This window comes from Taeniopygia guttata, chromosome 1A (genome assembly GCF_048771995.1).
Source record: "Taeniopygia guttata chromosome 1A, bTaeGut7.mat, whole genome shotgun sequence".
NCBI classification, from domain to species: Eukaryota; Metazoa; Chordata; class Aves; order Passeriformes; family Estrildidae; genus Taeniopygia; species Taeniopygia guttata.
The window spans coordinates 71,128,929-71,148,288 of NC_133025.1; the positions used below are offsets into that span (position 1 = coordinate 71,128,929).

At 39.8% G+C, this 19,360-nt stretch overlaps 1 protein-coding gene across 7 annotated transcripts in view; it reads left to right on the forward strand.

Annotated features, from left to right (window-relative positions):
• The first annotated feature begins 1,827 nt into the window (after positions 1 to 1,827).
• LOC115493495 (potassium voltage-gated channel subfamily KQT member 1-like) overlaps positions 1,828 to 19,360 on the forward strand; it is a 315,875-nt gene continuing 298,342 nt past the window's right edge. For 5 of the 7 annotated variants that reach the window (XM_072923929.1, XM_030263672.4, XM_072923925.1 and 2 more), the window contains exons 1-2: positions 1,828 to 2,046; positions 2,248 to 2,286. The gene's annotated coding sequence lies outside the window, so the exon portion shown is untranslated. The remainder of the gene's footprint in view (positions 2,047 to 2,247; positions 2,287 to 19,360) is intronic. The other 2 variants (XM_072923926.1, XM_072923927.1) reach the window with 1 other exon arrangement.

Below are 19,360 nucleotides of genomic sequence, written 5' to 3' on the forward strand. Positions count from 1 at the left end.
ACAGGGAGGTTAAGAACAGAATGTTTAGATAGTAAGTGAACTACAGAAAAAATAGAACACAAAAGAAGCAGCTCATTTAAGCAAAGACCACCATTCTGAAAAACAAATATCCACACTGACTGTTCTTTCAAGTCAGCCACTTAATTCATTTTACATCAACAGAAATCAAAGGGAAAACTGAAGCAGCGAACTTGAAAAGTTAAATTGCACATTGATCATGGCATAGTCTGGTATAAACTCCAAATTAACAAAAATGCAGAAAAGTTTGCTTTGTTTGTTTTTGTTTGTTTGTTTGTTTTGGGGTTTTGTTTTTGGTTTTGTGGGGGGTTTTTTTGTTTTGTTTTTTTTTTTCCTTTTTTTTTTTTTTCCAATGAACCACTTTTGCTCAGGGACTGCATGAGGAGAGATTCTGAACAAGAGCAGGCTAAAACATAATGCCTCCTTTTTCCTTCCCGATTTGATGTCAGAGCCATCAGTGCCTTTTGCCTTCCAGCACAGGCTGGTGCAGCCAGCACTGACCTGTATTTGCTCAAATTTCAAGCTTGGTTTTCTTGTTGAGAGTAACAGAGATGATGTTGATCCTAACAGGTGCCATGGAGCAAATGACAGAACTCTAAACAGGAAAAGAAAACCAGAAAAAGGGATAGCTGATATCTCAAATTTACTCTGTCAGCCTATCTGCACACTTTCTAGACAGAATTTGGAAAGTATATATATTTCAGGGGACAAGGAGTACCATGCTTTAATTTTCAGTCAAAATTAACGATGTTGATGATATTATGGAAAAGTTAAAATGTAGATTTTTAAAAAATTATTTACAATGATATCAAAGGACATAACATTTCATATTATAAATTGTTTTAATGATTTTAAATACTTGCTCTCTGTCAACTCAGAGAAACTGTGTTTTCATATGCTTCATTCCTGCATAAAACAGACCTGGAAGTAAAAACTGGTTTCTTTCAGCTGTGTATTTATATGGCTTATTTGCCTGCCTATTTTTTGGATATGAAATTCTGTGCTGTAAGCATTCAGTTCTTAAAGAAAGAAACATAGCATGCAGGCAGCATAAGATGTGTAGTTAAAACTTGCTTTAGTTTTTCCCAATCTATCATCAAAAATTTTTAATGCAGAAAAATTGAGTGTTCTTGATTACCAAAAAAGGTTTTTTAAATGCACATGGTTATTGATGTACATGTGTGTGATTGCAAGCATGTAGGACTTGATAATGTTTTAAAATACAACTTGCTTGTGAAAGAAACCTAAACAATACTTTTCTGCCAAAATTAAGGTATCAATTTCAATATTTGCATTGAATCAGATTGATTAGTCAGCTCAGTTGTTATTGACAAGAGGATCAGCACAGGGCCCACTTTTCTGGACACACAGAATCAGCCTGAAAATATTAAATAACATCTGTCAGTGACCTGCACTTTGTAAACCATATTTCTGAAATCAGCTTAGCATGTTTTATCTAAAAAAATCAAGAAATTAGGATGCAGAGGAAAGAAAAGCATTCCAGCTGTAGATAAAAATAATTGCTAAAGCACTATCAGGAGACCCAGGTAATTTCAGAAGTGTGATTGAGTAGAGGCAGCAAGTATTTTGTATTTTAACTGCAAAACAGGGCACCAGAAAAGAAAACAGAAGGTCTTTAATATGGTACTATCATTAAAAAAGGTTCAGTTAAACCTATATTATACACAGAGAAGTGCTATGTTTGTTAGAATGTGTATGGAGGGAACTGAGAATAATTAGACTTATAATAGGAGTTGCTCTGGTTGTGCACAGTTTCAAAGCCTCAACTGTTCTTGAATTCTTAATAAGTTAAGGAATGAGTACAGCAGAGGAGAGAGCAGGCAGATCTGTTGGAGCAGCTTGCCCATGCCAGTTTGCCAAAATCTAAATAGCCCTTTGAAAAAAAGGCTGATTTTTTGCTGATGACATCATTCCTGCCACTGTCAAAGTGACTTGCCTGAAGAAGCAAAAAACCTTTCCAAAACTGACACTGCACACATCTAAAACACATACAAGGACTACTATAAGGTGAGATATTTATACCCTCTTCCCATGCTACATATTTTCATTTACAGATAGATTTTTATCTCTGAAGCATTTCAACTTTGTAAATCAATGCATTTTTAATACTTTGTTCTTTGTGATTTCATTATGGCTGCCTTAGCTTGGGCATAGGACTGTTTTGATATCAGTACCCTCAACATGCTTTTTTTTATTGTTAATTTTAAGGTCACTGGAAACGTCTGTATAAAGTCAGGAAAGCCACAGGTAATCCTGAAGGTGATCTTCATGCATGACTTCCACAGTACCATACTTTTTTTTTCCCTTTGGAATTCTTGTTCCTTCTGATCTGAAGAAATATGGGGAAGATGCTCTGTGAATGTGTTTTTCCATGCTCATATGATTTGCCATTTTCAGCATCATCCCCAGCTGTGAATTGTACAATGAATAATTAATGTTGAATGGTGACCTTGAACCTCATAAAGCTGATTAGTGAGACAATGCATCAGGGAGAACCACTTTAGGACTGTGCTTGTAAAAGAATATCAAAACAGCTTAACACAGTAGGGAAAAGTCCCCTGGAGCCCTTTTAAAACCAATTGCCTACAAACACTCCTAAAAGAATAACTCTGTAATGGCGGGGGGGGTGGGGTGGGGGGGGTGGGGGGAATTGTAAAAATCCTATGAAGTTCAGAAAATAAATAAACCAGCTTTTATACTTAATTGTAACAGAGATATTTGCAGTTAAACACTGCCTAGCATTACAGAGAGAGGGTACAGTCATCCAGAATAAAGCATTTTTGTCTTTTCTAGTTCAGATTGTTACGGCACAGTTGTTTTCTAGTTCACTGGATCCTAAACTCATTCATAAACAAGTTCAGGCCTTCCCTGATACTTCAAAGCAGAAAATATTTGCCCCGGTTCCCTGTTGCAGAGGCTGTTGGCAAACTGCTTAGAAACCCAGGAAATTGTTATTTAATTATATTTGCACACTGGCAAAGCTGAGGATGATGGAGATTTCAGAAGGAGTTAATGCTTTCATTTTTCCTGAAAAAGAGCAAATGTGTAATTTTGAGAAATGGATCTTCATTTTTACTTCTATTAAATGACATTTGTCATTTGTTAGTGAGCAGACAGGAGACATTGGGTTTGTAATGGAAACATGGCATGGTCCAGTTGTTCCTTACAGCAGTCGTAACTCAGGCAAATCTCTTCATTTTTCTTTTCTAACCCATTTTATAAGCCCTAAATCTGGAACAACTAATGCATATACTAACTTTGTTTTTCTTTTTACAGCTCATTTAATCTGTTAATACTTGAAAGAAGTTAGCAGTGTCTTTTTGTTAAATGATTTAATCTAGTTCAAGAACTAAATTTCACTTAACTATAAAAAGTTGTGTTTCCCAACAGTTTTGCAGATTTTATTCCAATTTTGGATGATTTCAAACCAAAAATATTTCAAAATGTCATGGTTTGGAAAACATCTGCTCCTCAGCCTTAGCCTCTAAGTAATCAGCACTGCTGGCTTAGAAAACTGAATAAAAACCCTTACACCTTCAGGGCAATCAAAGTATGCCCAGATTTGGGCTGAATTTGGCAAGTAGTTTGTCAGAGATGAGGATTCATTCACAGCATCACTTAAATGTTTGCAATATTCATGTCTTCATTTTAAAAATCATTACCAAAATATTTAATCTGAAAATGATGAAAAATTTAGATCAATGTAATTCAAATTATTTTTACATTGGAGTGTATAACACAGTATAGTGTTGAATCACTTTCAGGTAGACTTCCCTATTTTTACTGAATTGGTCTCATTATGGAGGTAAAATTGGGTCATGTTCTCTAAAACCATAGGAGTTCAACACTGCAGATCTAACAAATTTTAAAAATCTTGCTACAATTTTAAAACATGCTGAGTAATTTTCTCAGTATAGGGAAACCTCCAGTGGTTCAATTTAATGTGCTTATTAATCCCCTTATAAAAAAACAGTTTCCTGAAGCTACTATGGGTTATCAAAAAATCGAGTGAATTTTTTTTTTGTGTGTGAGTTTATTTTCTACAAACCGATTAAGATAAAATACTTTTAATCCTAATTTAAATATGAAGTACAAATTATCAGACATCTGTCATGAAAAATAAATTGTATTTTGAAAGTTATTTAACTTTTAGAATGTTTCTGCTTTAAATTCCATGACAATGTCATTTAGAATTTTTAAGGAGTCTCTGAAATGCATGAAGATTCTGTTTGCCAAATATTTGAACGTAAAGGAAATTAAATTACATTAAAGGTTTTTATTTTAGTTATGAACAGAGGAAGCTATAGAAGGATTCACAAGGAATTCTGTTCTCAGAAAGAAATAATTTTTTATGTAGTATGGAAGTAGAAATGACGCTCAGAAGTGGGCAAGTTGTGCCTAAGCAGTTTTTTCACGCTTTTGCTCTCTGTGAAGACTTGCCTCTGTTTTTCTGACACCCGCCAGCCCCCCAAGATCACATCTGTTATATGTTGAACATGGGAGAAATACACAGGGAATAGGTAGGCTGAAATCCCCCTGTGCTGCTCCAATTTTGTTGTAAGGTTTGAGCAAAGTTTAGAGAGGATTGGTGGCTTTCTTACCCCATATGGCTGAGTTTATTCTGCTTGAATGTTGACCAGCTCAACTGCACACCCTTTTTTATTGTGTTGCTTTTTGGTGTCTTTCTCCTGCCCCCAAATACTGCACTATCAGCCAAGAATAACTTTAAGCTGAATTCAGCACTGCTTTTAAATGTTTTCAAAACATTACAGGAATGTATCTGATGTTTTTTCATTCTAGATGCAATTTTTTTAAAGGTACTTAGAAAAGCTAACAACTCCCTGGAAGCAGCAAAATGCTGGTGATGGAGCAGAAGAGAGCAAAGGTTCTGAACCCAAAACCAAGATGCTGGGCTACAGGAGAGGCTGCCTGGCAGCTCTTTGGGTTCAGGCCTCTCAGCTTCCAGAGATCCCTTTGTGTCAGTGTAGGCTAGTTCTGTTCCACTTGTATTGACAAAAATCATATAAATATCAGAGAACTTTGGCTTTTCCTGCCCTGAACTTAGTGTATTTATCACCACTCATCACTTTTGTTTTTTTATTGACGCCTTTTCCTGTCTGTGATCTATTCACAGATGATGACATTATGATCATCATACAACAGTTTCACCTTGAAATTTAATGGGTGACAATGTATGTAATTTTATTTCAGCTTTAACTATTGCTTTTTCTTTATGCATCAGGCAATATTTGCTGAGCAGGTTTTGGGTGGAGTGAGAGAGGAAAGGATAATTACTCAGATAATCATAATCTCAGAATCCCAGGATGGGTCAGGCTGGAAGGGACCACAGTGGATCATCTGCTCCCACCTCCTTGCTCCAGCAGGGCCTTCCCAGAGCACAGGGCACAGGATTGTGTCCAGCTGGTTCTGGAATATCACCAGTGAGGAAACTCCACACCCACTCTGGTCACTGCCCAGGGAAGAAGTTCTGCCTCATGTCCAGGTGGAACCTCCTGGTATCAGTTTCTCTGGTGCCATTGCTGGGCCCCTGGAGTAGAGCCTGGGCCCTGCTCTGAGCCCTCCCTGCAGCCAGGGACACCTAGGGCTGAGGGTCCCTCTCAGCTGGGGCTCCTCTTGAGGCTGGACAGCCCCAGCTCCCTCAGCTTTTCCTTGTCAAGGAGATGCTCCAGGCCCTTCCCTATCTCTGCAGTCTCTGCTGGCCCCACTCCAGGAGCTCCATGTCACTCCTGTCCTGATGATCCCAGACCTGGACACCTCTCCAGATGTGCCTCCCAGGGCTGAGAAGAGGGGCAGGATCACTCCCTGACCTGCTGGCACTGCTCTTCCTGATACATCGCATGGTTCCACTGGCTCTCTTGTCCCCCAGGGCACTGCTGGCTCAGGGACAGCTTGTTGTCCACCAGGACCCCCAGGTCCTTCCCCACAGAGCTGCTGTCCAGGAGATCAGCCTGTACACGCATTTAAGGTTGCTCCTGCCCAGGTGCAGGACCTGCATTTGCTCTTGTTAAAGGTCAGCAGCTCCTCTCTGCCCATCTCTCCAAGCTGAGTCCGTCCCCCCAAAGGGCTGCACAGCCCTCAGGACTGTCAGCTGCTCTTCCCAGCTTTGTGCCATCAGTGAACTCCTGAAGAGGCATCGACCCCTTGGACAATCCATGATAAACAAGTTAAACAACACCTCAGTTTCACCCTGGATTAGGCTTACACTGCTCCCACAGAAGCCACAGTGTGGGCTGTGAGAGCCCACAGGCTGGCAGTGGCATTAAGTGATATTAGTGGCCTCACATATCTCATGACTAATATTTATTGTCATGAAGCAATGGAGGAATCCCCACATGAGCTGTATGAAATTTAGTACATCTCCCTAGTAAATTCATTAGGGATGAATACTGAGAAGTTTTTCCATTCAGTCTGCAGCCCATCTAAGTCTGGGCATGATTGCAGATTCTGCCTCATGTGCAGAAATTTGATGGCTGTGCTGTACCAGCTGGTAAAAGACATTGTCCTGAAGGTTTTCAGGATCTCAGGGATCTGGTTGGAGTTGAAGTGTAGGAGAAATATGTTGTAGTTTGCAGTCTCCTCCAAGCCTTCTGCATCAATTCTCTAATTTTTCAGTCCCTCAGCTTGAACCAAGTCATCCTGCGTGGGTAAAGATGGTGAGAACAGGACCTGTGCTCCTGGGAAAAAGCCTTAGGAAATCTGACAGTAAAATTATTGAGTAGGGAACTAACCTAGGCATGTCAGGCTTCATTAAATTTTAGAATCGGTGTTTTTTGATAATGAGACAAGCACAGCTCCTGATGATGGTTGTGAATTATTCAGTGAGACTTGATCATGCTGCTTGTTTTTTCTCAGATCATTAAGCAACTGTGAGATCACCGGTAGCCTTGCCCTGGAACACTCAGCTGTTTCAATTATCTCAGCTGCAGTTTTATTCTGAAATGTTCCGATTCTTGAAATTAAACTGCCAGCTTAGGTCCTACCATTTGCCACCTTAGTGAAGCAGGAAATTCTGTGGTTATGGACTCTATTGTGATTCGTGTTTTATTTTTCACAGTAATTGATTGCCATCACAACTTGGGTCATTTAGAGTAGCTGGTTGTATGATGTTTCTATCAGGTTTTCTTTGCTCTCTTGGAAAATGCACCAGTTGGATTTCGAATGAGTCTCATGTCAGAGTCAACAATCTGATTATATTCTTGCATTGTTTCCAAACAGACAGAAATGGAAATCAAGATTTGAAAGCGAATAGACAATTAATATAATATTTAATGTCAGAATGACTACAATATTTCATTCCCCATTGTTTGATCTACTTGTTTGATTTTCTAAGATAGAAGATAAAAATTGCTCTAATTTAATAAAAGAGAAATTTCATCACAAGGGTATGTGTTGTACCCTTCTGTAGCTAAATCACAAAATTCATATAGCTCCCAGAGGAAACATTATAAATTAGTCTTGTACAGGGATATTATACAAAACTGGCAAGGACAGCATGGCATAAAACAAGAGTAGAAAAAATTGTTTAAACAATGTAAACTCGTTACAAAATTTGTGCAATATAAAACTAAACTAAAAGCTTCCATGCTGCGTTGGGTTTTTTTCTGTCCCAAGAATATAATTTCCCTTATAAATTTTACTATGACTTTAATAATATTAGGGAAAAAACATATTCATTCTGTCTGCATGGACGTGTGTTGCTTTTTTTGTTCTCTTACTTTTTATGTGTTGGGCTCTCATCTCTAGTTAACTATACTATCATTTAAAATAGAATTATACAATTTAGATTTAATTAATGGGACAATAGTCACTTGTTTATAGTTTTATGGAGCAATTGCAAAGCAGTGACTCAGAAAACTTTATCATGGAGCTACAGGAAGGAGCTTGGATATAGTGGAGCTGATTTGCCAAGTAGATGTATAATATGCTGATGAATGCAGTGATTAAACCACTCTTCTTTGCTGACAGGTAATGAAATGGACTTTGAGATCAATATCATTCTGACAAGAGAAATATTCAATATATTTCTCTGCTGAAAGTCCTAGTCTTCCCTCTCAGCAATGCAAAGTGCAGAGAAGTATCCAGGCAATGGGAGGTATTGAAACTACAGAGCAGCTTTTGTACTCCAAGCAAAAATAAAAGTGGGTTCTTTTCACAGCCCAGCCTGAAGTATAGGCTGGCAAAATAAATCAAGTTCTGGCCAGCTACAGATAGTTGGAATACTTTCCAGAGAACTCCATTTACCAGGAGTCCTGTAACTAACCACACTATCAAAAGAGGGGTTTCCTGTGAAACTGCATGTGACATAGGAAGCAAATTAATTTGTTGTTTTATTGACAAATGTTATCTGACATAATACCATGCTGTATTATTACAAAAATTACTGCCCACTAAGTGAAAAAGGTTGGAAGAGATTGCCAAGGAGTGTCTTGTGAGTATGAAGGAACTTAACATGTGCCAGCCACGGGTAGGTGGAATGTGCCACTTAACAAATTATTCTACTTTTAGCAACCAAACCTTCTTTATATGCTTGCAGTCAGGAGAGGAGGCCGGTGTGTGTGAGTGAGGAGGCCAAAGGGAGCTGCCAGTCGTGGCCTTTCCCTCGGCTCTCCATGCTCTGGCTTTGCAGAGGGAAGGGTCTCACAGCAGCTGGTGGCATGGGGCTGGCCCCTGGCTGTAGCCATGGTGTGGAATTTCCCCGTGTTTGGGATATTTAGACAACAGCACACTTACAAATGTGTCGTAAAATCGGACGCCTGCCGGGGGAGGCTTGGGCCTCCTGGTTTACTTACTAAGCCCATGTTTCAATGGAGAAGCAAATTTGATTTTTCTCCCCCCTCCCTCTCTTCTTCTTTCTCTTTTCCCTCCTCCCCCACCCCTCCTCTGCTTAAGAGGCATCAGTGACTGGTGAGAAGAATTGACCAACTTGACCTCCTCTCCCACTGGTGGTCATGAGAATAATACAGGAGGAGGTCAGAGGGCAGCTTTTGAATACTCTTAGGAGCTAATTTATTACAAGGAGGGAGTTTCACATTGGCTGAATTATTTTCTTGAAGAGAAGACCACACTTGAGTTTGTTTATGCCTTGTGTTCATTGGGACTTCTCTTTAGGAGCCTGTCTATGCACCTGTGCAGAGCATAATAACAGCCCTTTTCTGCAGGGTGAAATAGCCGACAGTCAGAGACAAAATGGGCTGGCCTGCAGCAGAACCTGCAGCTATTTGATTACAGAATGGAGTCCAGAGGGGCTTTCCATTGTAATTCCCTCTTCCCACCCTCTTCTTTTGCCCTTCTCCTGCTGCTGGGTGTTTTTTGGCTGGTGGAACATGGGGAAGCTGGGATGGGGGAGGAGGGAAGGAAGAAGAGCACATTTGCACAGACATCATGCTGAGAAATAAAGGCTCAACTCCTTCAGGATATAAGGAACTGGCTTTCTTGGAAGTCAGTGACAATAAGAGCTGCCATTCTCTCAGTGTTTCCATTTGTTGTTGGGGTACACGAAAATTATATATATTCTACTTGCATTTCTAGTTGCCTTAGCTGCCGAGAACACTGGGTTACCTTATGACTTATGAGTTTGGAATTACTTGCCTAGATTTAAGTATCTTGGCTACACTTAATCTCTCTGCTGCTCGACTACAGCCCAGCAACCTCCTTTCTGTTATCCCTCTTGGTTTTGTACAGCATCTGGTGATATCTCAAGCATCACTTGCCCTCAGACAGGGCAGCTGTGGCTGCATATTCTATTGAGACTCCCATTATCCAGAAAATCTTGACCTATTGCAGTGATTTTTCTTTTTACAAAACAACCTCCAGCCTTTGTTTGCAGTTTAAAGAAGGTCTGTTGTGTGTTAGGAGGTGCTGTGAATTAAGCTCTCTGTGCACTGAAATCTGTAACTTTGCCTGAATGTTCTACTGATTTAAATTTGTCCAGATTGTTGGGGGAAAACTCTGAAAGCCAAATTTATGTAAACAAAGCCACTTTCTTTTGAACACAGTGGGATTAGGAGGCTGAGCCTTCTCAGCACTGAAACCTGGGTTTGTTGGGGAAGTTTTACATATTCTGCACTTTCAAGCACCAGAACTAGGTAAAGCTCAGGCTTTGAATGTGCTCATTAGCTTTGTCTGAGCAGGCAAGAAGTTGGAGCCACTCTGGGGGATTTGAGAAGGAATTATGTAGCTCCCAGAGCTGAAGTCAAATTTAAGGAAAAAGACTTTCTGCCTACAAAATTTCTCCCTACTTCTGCAGTTGGTATTTTGTCTTAAATATCAAAACAATTTTCCTGCTACAATTTTGGAAGGAGATTTGCAGCCATTTAGCAGATATTGCTGGCAAACATTTATAAGTTATATGATGAAAAGCTCATCTGCACACAGACAGAAGAGCAGACAGTGTTCCTTCCCTGGGATTTCCCAAAGCTGTCACAAGGGAACATCTACTCCATGGTCCACCAAGGTGAGAATACAGACTGAGGGGGTCACAGCCTGGGGTTTGGTACTTGGTTTCAGCCTTGAGGAGTTTAATTTCACCTGAGGGAGTAATGGGGTGCACAGTTGGGTGGGTGCCTGCCGCTGACAATACTAAAAAATCTTAGTGTAGGCAGAACATTATCACAGTAAGAGCTGTGATGATAAAACCACAGACTATAATGATGAAACTGAAAGGAAGTAAGTACATCTCAGTGTAGATCTAGAGGGAATTAAAAAAAAAAAACCAAAAAAACCCCCAAAAAACCCAGACATTTTTCCATGCTCTTCAAACATGTGGAGTCAGTGATGAGTCCCAAGACTTCAGAAAACAAGCACCATCCTGGCAGAGGGGCGCACCCAGATATTCACAATTCCACCAAAACATCTGAGCAGCATCCCAAGCCAAATGCTTTTCATGGTGGCTACACTGGCCCATGGAACAGGAAGACATCTGGGAAATGGTTCTGGTGTTTAGAGAGGCTGGAACTGAGCATGTGCTCCCCTCTGCCAAATCCTTCCATGCCGCGGCACCTGGGCCTGCCCCATGTTCCCCTGATTTTGTCCTTCAACTTATAGGATCTGGAGGCCAGAAGCTGTCATCTCATCCACCTGCACTGTGTCCACAGCCCTCAGAGCAGTGCAAATGCTGGGATCTGCCAGCTGAGGTTTCTGTTCTGTGACACGAGAGTGCTGCTGCTGGGCTGGACCTGCATTGTTGTGGGCACCGACACACAAACCTTTATTCAAAGTGTGCCTCTGCTTGATTCCATATTTTCTCTGCTGCTTACACTGTGCCAGGGGTTGACTTTTCTGTGCATACAGAAGAGCTTTGTTCACAGGGGTTTTACTGATAAAACACAATCAGGAAAGCAGAGCTGAGCCAGCCTGTTGTCATTGAGCAAAGCCAGGCTAGACACAGCATCCACATCACTGCTGCTGGGGGCCTGGCCTGAGATTTTTCAGAATAACTGGATTGGATTTTCCAGAATGGGAATTTTCCAGAATAACTGGAACTTTCCAGAATAACTGGACTGGATTACATTGCATTGCATTGGATTGGATTGACCACATGCCAGACTTCTGTTGACTTTCCAGAGGAAGGAATTTCTGCACCCATGGAGTCCAACAGCCAAAACAGCCATGTTAGTAATTTATGTTGATATATCAATTTTGGGCTTTTGTTGCTGCTCACACCTGGTGGAGCCTGGCCAGTTTCAAAGTGGTCATGTCTAGGAGTAAAATTACATCTAAAGCTTCAGCTGCTTCCTCAGAGAGTTGTCAAATAAGGATCTCACAGTGTGTTTCAATTTTGATCAGCAAGGACATTTGTTCAAATGTGCTTCTTGCATTTGAATTTCTTAGGGATGCGAAGAGCAGGCTCAGTAAATCCAAAAGTTTTAAATTAAATTGGTTGCAGTTTATGTAAGTATTTAATATATAGAAGCTCTGGTTCTATACAGAATTAAAGCTGTTTTTTAATTTAATTAACTAACCATCAAATAATTGCATACACAATCTCATGAACATACTTAACTTTTTGTTTATTCATATGTAACAGCTCTCTGCTTTATTCCCTCCTGGGAAGCTTTTATTTCTTTTTCTACACTTTCAAAATACAGGCACTTCAGCAGTTTAGCTGAATTAAGTGATAGTGAATATTTAGTAAGGCTAATGTGATAAATGGAGGTGATTTGTGCTGAATAAGTTGTAATTATATCAATAATTTGGGAAAATAATTGGAAAAGTATATGTGATTAGCATTATGAAGCAGATGGGTTTCTTCAAGAATACATGTGGAAAGCAGGATGCAGGAGTTGGATTTGGCCTTGGGAATGGAGGAAGTCAGGAACTGACTCCCAAACCAAAATTGGCATCAACTGAAGTTAAAAGACAACTCCCAGAGCAGGATCAACCTTGAATATTAATAAAATTGGGACCATTCCAGATGGGGAACCTAAAATTGTGGTCTTATCTATGAAATAATAAGGCTGAATTGGAATGCATCAAGTTCAATGCATGTGCAGCCTGCCAGGTCATTCAGAGGGCAGCGAGGAAGACAGTGAGCCTTCCTCTGAAAAGACCACCAAGAGCCAAGGAGACCCCTTGACAACAAGAGGCACACGTGCTGCGCAGTAAAGTGATGTAGATTTTGAGAATCAAAAGTGGGAGGAGATTTATGGGAACTATTGATGAATATGTATTAGCAGACAGTATAAATACATCTTTTATTTCTTTTAAAATGGATCTTTTCCCATTTGTATGGGTGGCAGGGCAAGAAGCCCTCCCGCACCCCAGTCCATTTTGCTTATGCTTTATCTGAACCACTGCCAAATAACTCTTTGTAACCACTTCATTCTATTTGATTGTATTATAATTATTTTATACCTCAATCAAAAATTGCTGCTAAATCTTTTGGTTTATGAATTGGGAGCCATGAAGGTTAAGGAGGATTTTTATGATGCCTGAAAGCTGTGCAAAAAGAGTAAACACATTGGTTTTATAGTGGCTCACCTGCCCTATATAACCAAAAAAACTCTAATCTCCACTTATAACTGATATCTTATAACTGAGAAGCAAATTAAAGTATTCTTCCTAGAATTTGGTTCTGTCAGAAATAAGTGATGTCACACCACCTTATTCTCAAACTAAGCATTCATAATATTTGACGACCTAGGGAAAGGTAACTATTTATGTAGATTTGAAATTTTTTAAAACTCTTGTCAAATTTTCTTTTTGTAGGTTCATTTTAAAAACAGCTTATTGAGCAGGTTTTTATTAATTTACTAATTCTAAAACTTTTAAAAGGGAAGGCTCTGCATGAGCAAACACTTTGTGTACATGCATAAAATCACTCACCCTGTTAAAAAATAATTTCCCTTTTCTAAGGGGAAAAAGATACATTTCTGCAATAAAAAGTGCAAGAGTTTCATAACTGTGTCTTGTCTAGAGAGCTGCTGGTTGCTTAGCTGGTGTGCTCCTGGGTTGTATGCTGAAAATATCCCAGTTCTGGCAGGGACAGCTGAAATTAAGGCTTTCATTGGGTGAAGGCTGTTTGCAGGGTCTCCTGCTGAGCTTGCTGAGACAGATATTGTGGGGTAATTTCTGGAGTTTTGCCAGTTGCAAACAGGGGGCCCCACCAAGCCTATTAAGGTAGGAATGAGGTTGGAATGCCACACTTTGCTACGCTCTGTTTTCCACTGTCCCTGCTCTGCTGACCACCAGAGTAAAAATAAATTAGGGGATTTTTTTTTTCTCTGTGTCTGCCATCCCTTATTACATGTTCTAATTTATAAATAGTTCAGCTGATTAACTCTGATTTTATTTATTTTTCTTAGTACAGAATAGAATAATAAATACTTTCTCATTCACCTCCCTCCTTGTCTCTGCAAGTAGCAGGACAAGATGACATACATCCACTTTATTTTGTTGTGAAGCTATAAATCTTTACTGGCCTTTTGCTGATGTTGTTTAGGAGGATCAAAATTAAAATGCAGCTTTTATATACTATTTTAATGTTTTAAAGAATGTTGTAATTGAAAAGTCCTGCCAATCTAGCTCATTTAGGGCTCACTAAAGTGTTGTATCTTAGTTCCCAGGCCTCAGCTACCCATTGTGAGACTGATTTTCTTGTATGGTGGAAAATGTGGCTCAGGACAGAAACGGAGCTGTTGCCTGAAAATTGGGAAAGGCTACTGCTTTGTCATAATACTTGCTGAAGGTCAGGCCTTTTGGAGTGTGGGTGTCCAATAAGGAGGCTTTTCAAGTGTGTGGATTTATTAAATCAATAACTTTATGGATCTGAAACAGATTCCTTGCAATGTAGCATACAGCATGAGATGCAGAAGTTTGGAAAGGACTGTTTTGGTTGGGATTTTTTGGGGTGGGATGGGGATTGTTTGGGTGTTTTTATGTGCAGGTTGTTCATCTTGGAATAATTTAGCATTAAAGTACTCGACTGTATGTTGCACACAGATGTGGTTTAACAGACAAACTGAATAGCCTATTGCTCTTTTCTTCAAGGTTTCAGAGCTAGATTTTATAGTTTTTGGCAGTCTGTACCTAGAAGTCTCAAAATTTTTCTAAAAGCAATATATTGTGGCCATAAATTATCACAACCATTTTAGGTTTGTGAAAAGCCTGCATAAATCTCCCTGTAAGCACAACAATAAAAAGTGAAAATGTGTTTAGTAATGTTTCTTGGGTCACCATTGCTCTGAGTTGCATGTAACAGTACCCTAAAAACTACAACTGGAAGCCTATCTTATTACCTATTTGTTAACTCCCACCATAACATACTGCAGTAATAAAATCACTAAGCTGTGCTGTTTATTACCATTTTGATATGTGGCAACACAAGTGGACCACAGGCACTCTAAGATAAAACAGGAGGAGGCTGTTTTTCAATATTAATAGTGCAGATGTCAGATCTTTAAAGGCCTCCTTGGAGCCAACAAACCAAGTTTGATTGTTGTGGGCTTTCTGACTAGTTGACTTCATACAACCTCTGGGTTCTTTATTTGCTGGTAGAGAGAGAGCATTGCTCAACACATGGCTGGCATCACTCTCAGTCATTCTGAGAGAACATTATCTAAATGACTGAGCTGTTATTGGAAACATCCCTGCAAGTTCAGCTGTACTCTCTGCTTTAAGAACCTATAGGAAAACATGGCTCTTGCTTCAAAGAGCTCATAATGAAGTTCAAAATAAGGCCCACCACATCAAAAGGGAGATACAGGACAGGAGGCAGGGAAGATGGGGGGAACTGAGGTGCTTTTGTCCAGTGGGGCACAGCAGCATCAGGCCTTTAACTCCTCACTGGTCTAAGCAGCTCAGTGTAAGGATTTTAATTGTGGCTGTTCCAGCCAGTCCCCTTTCCCAAGAGCGTGTCCCAGTTTGCAGCAGGACTTGATCTGAATCCAAACCCTGCTCTGTTTCCTCAGCAGGTCTGTGACCCAGATCCACCGGCAGCTCAACAGCTGCAGAGCACCCGCTGCTGCTGAAGGAAGTATCCAAAGCCAATCTGGAAGGGCAAAAGTTGGATAAGATTGCTGCTGTGCACTTGATCTGCTGCAATTACACTGTAAATAATTTAACAATAAACTGCCATGTGCATTTTTTCACCTTGTTCTCTAATTGCCCCATGACTTTACATAAATGTGATGTGATGGTTATGTGTCAAGGTTTACCCAAAGGATTCTTATTTCCTACATGGGCAGTGCAAAAGATGCAACATTGTGTTGTTCTGTTAATGATGGTGCTGGTATGTCCTTGCCAGGTGATTGACAGGCAGGAAAGATTGAATCTTTAATGAATCTTGGCTTTTAATACTATTAAAAAAACCCCAACAAACTCTGGAACACTGAAGAAGGTACAGTCAGGCTGTTGGCTAGAAAAAATGTGGGGTTTCTTTTTTTTTTATTATTCTGTATGAGTGTGGGAAACTGATATGCAAGTTTCTGCACTGTACTCAGCAGGGCAGGCAGCTAAACCTGTGTCTCCCACAGCATACTCAGTTAATGACAGAGCAGGTATGGTATTAAAGGGGTCAAATCCTCATTTTATTTTTATCAGAGAATACTTCCCAAGGCTGAGAAACTTCCCATATCTCAGCTGCTGGAAACCTACCCTTTAGGGATTTTTGTTTTCAGCTCATGATGGTTTCTCACAAAACCACTGAAAAATGTGTTTTTGGAAGCTCTGTTCGAGAGGTGATGATGGGGGAGGATAGGCAGTAGATATATGCTGTGGATACATCTCAGAGTAGAAAAAGCATCATCCTGCACAGCTCACAGAAACTTAATTTTCCTCAGTCTCTGGAACTGGAGGCTGCACATTCTGGAGTAAATGATGCAGTTAAAAATTGGTGTAAAGTAGAGTTCAGTGAGGTACAGCTCAGTATTAGCTCAGCTATCCATTTGTTATACTGGCCACAGAAGTTTTCTCTGTGCTCCCCAAACCCTCATATTTATTTTTCCTTGACCTTTGGGGAAGCCCTGCATGCTCAAAGCCTCACATTTACAGCGTCCCTTTAAGGCCAGCTCAAACCTGAGCCTGTTCCTATTGGATTTGCTGTGTTCTCTCTGGCAGATGATCTTTCATCCCTGTCTGTGTGCCAGTGCTTCTGCAACTGCAGTTGCTGCAATCCTGTTTAGTAGAAGCAGGCCTGGAGTAGGGCTGCTCAGACAGCACAAACCCCACCCCCCAGGTCTTGTATGAACACTTCATTGACTGCCGAAAAATTTTATAAGCAATATATATTGCAGGTACTTTTTAGCTGTTCTAACCATTTCTAATGTAGAAGGTTACTCAGTGTAGGTAATTATCTTGCAAAAAGATAAAATCACCAAACCTTCTGACTACTACCAGTTTGTAGTTGTTCTATCACACAACTGGATTTGAAAAATGCTGTAGGAATGAAAAACAGCCAGCAACTTTAGTGCACAGCCAGCTTCTGTTCGTGTGTTTAAGTGAAAGCTCTGTCTGTCCTGTAGCTCTGTCCTGCCCAGATGGAGACTTGGCCATTCAGTGTGAGAGTTTGAGGGTGAAATTCAGCCTTTGCCCTGTAACAGTGCCACAAACCCCCACCAGGTTACTTTACAGGTGTCAGGTTTTTGGCTAAGGAGAAAATTAAAACTCATCCTTCCATTCTCTTGCCCCATGACCTGACTGTGACTGATGTTTTTCATTCTCAAGTAAAGCAAGAAGATGATTCCCTACTTTCCCCTACTCCTCAAAACAGAGAAAGAAAAGTCATGCCTGGGAGTGGTTAGCAAGAGAAAAAAGGGAGTTGGGAATCTGTTTAAAGAAGACCTTTAAATCAATGTGCACCACAAAGGATGCAGAGGGCGCTCAGACACCAAAGGAGTAATTGGTGCGTTGAGCTGCTCTGCTTCAATTTGTGCCCTGTGGCTCTGTAAAAAACTCATATCCTGTAGTCAAAATTACTAAAATTGCTAATCAAGAGATTATACCTTCAAGTGAATGCTGTCTAAAGATTTGTTTACATTTTGGAGGGTGGTTTTTGTTGTTTTTAGGAGAATGAAAGCTACTCAAAGGGATATGTAATGTCCTTTCTTAAACTCTAGAAATGGCAATAATAGTTGAATTTTATTTTAAGGATGAAAGACAGCAGCCATTGTATATAATACATTCCCTTCTTTCTTAGGTATAATATATCTAAAATTATGACAATATTATGCTTGGAAATGTAAATTGTTCCTTTGATAAAATATTTAAAGGTACATAAATTTTTACATTTGAATACCTAAATCAAAACTCTACTCTAGTATTGTTGTGGCCTATTATTTCCTGACAACTGTCTGCAGTATCTCAACATTCTCATGTAATAATCAAAACTGTCTCTTTTTTCTCTTAAATTTAGGCTTCAAAACCTGGCTTGAGGATAATAGAGTTATCTTGGCTTTCTTACTTTTTTCTCTCATATATTTATTTAAGCCAGATTTTCAGATGTGATCAGCATCCACCAGTATGAAATCTGTTCTTTTTTGTTCACTCAGCATGGAAACATAAGATTTAACTTTTTGCAACTCCAGTTATCTGTGCTGAGTTTCTTTTTGTTGTTTCTTGGCTTTTTTGAAAATCTGCCCTTGACTGTGCCTGCATAATTAGAGATGATGTTTGGAATAATACCTATAGTGAAGAGGCACTCTCCTTTTCATTTTTTAAAATGTTTATAGTTCTGCAAAATGTTTTCCTTTAGGTTGAAACTATCCATTTGTATTGCTATGTGGAAGAAGTGTTTTCTCCAAAATTAAGCCTGTTCATGATTGCTTTTCTGGCTGAGAAATTTTTTTTTTATTTCACATGATGCATACACAGAAAAGCACATACATAGTATATTTTAAGTTGTAGTGTAGTTGAAATGGGAAATAATGAGGAGAATGATGATGATTATGATGATACTAATTTGTTCTCCATCCAGAGGACTGTGGAGTTTTTGAAGGGTCATAATCCCTAGACATACATCTCAAGAAAATCTGTTTTGGTGTGACTACATTACAGGGGTTTGGTGAAAAAAGTTTGTGCAGGTACACTGGCCTTTTTGATGCTTTTCCACTCTTTGATCTTCTTCTTTTCAAGGATCACTCTCCATTCCATTGTTCCTGTGCATTTAAGAAACCAGAGTTGGTTTCCATTTGTGTTGGTTGAGCTGACAGAGATGGTCTGCAAGGTGAGAGTTTGTGGGTTTGTCCTCTGCAGCCCTTGTCTGTGTATTCTGGTTCCTAACAGTTACTTCATAGTTTTTTCAGAGTTACTGCTTAAATGAATATTCCATATTTGTGGCATGTGGAGGCATGAGAAAAAGGCATTACTGTAATTCAGCTCTCACATGTCGTGGTTGAGCTGTACTGATCACATTTTCATGGTTTCCTAAGGAGAGGAGGGTTGTGAGATCATCTTGTGTCTCCGGTTTTGGCAGCCTCCTCCCTTCTCCCCCCCACTTTATCTTCACCAATAACTTTTGAACCCTCTGACTGAGTTCAGTCTCATTTTCTAGAGCAGAAGTCTGAAATTTATTAAACTCCTCAAGGTGTAATGAGTACTGGCAGTCAGGTAGTGGAGAGACACTCCAAGGAGTGTCTCTCCACTGAGGAAAAGGCTTCCAGTGTACGATGGAGCCCTGGTTATAATGCAGATAACCAGCACGGGGCAGCTCTACACAAAGACATTGTTGCATCAGTCCTGCTGTTTGCAGATATGTTTGGGTTTAGGCTACTAAATATTGTTCTTTGTGTCAGGATTAAGCACAGAAGTGCTGCTGCATGGGAAATTATGGGAATATTTTGCAGTCAGACGTGAATTTATTTTCTTT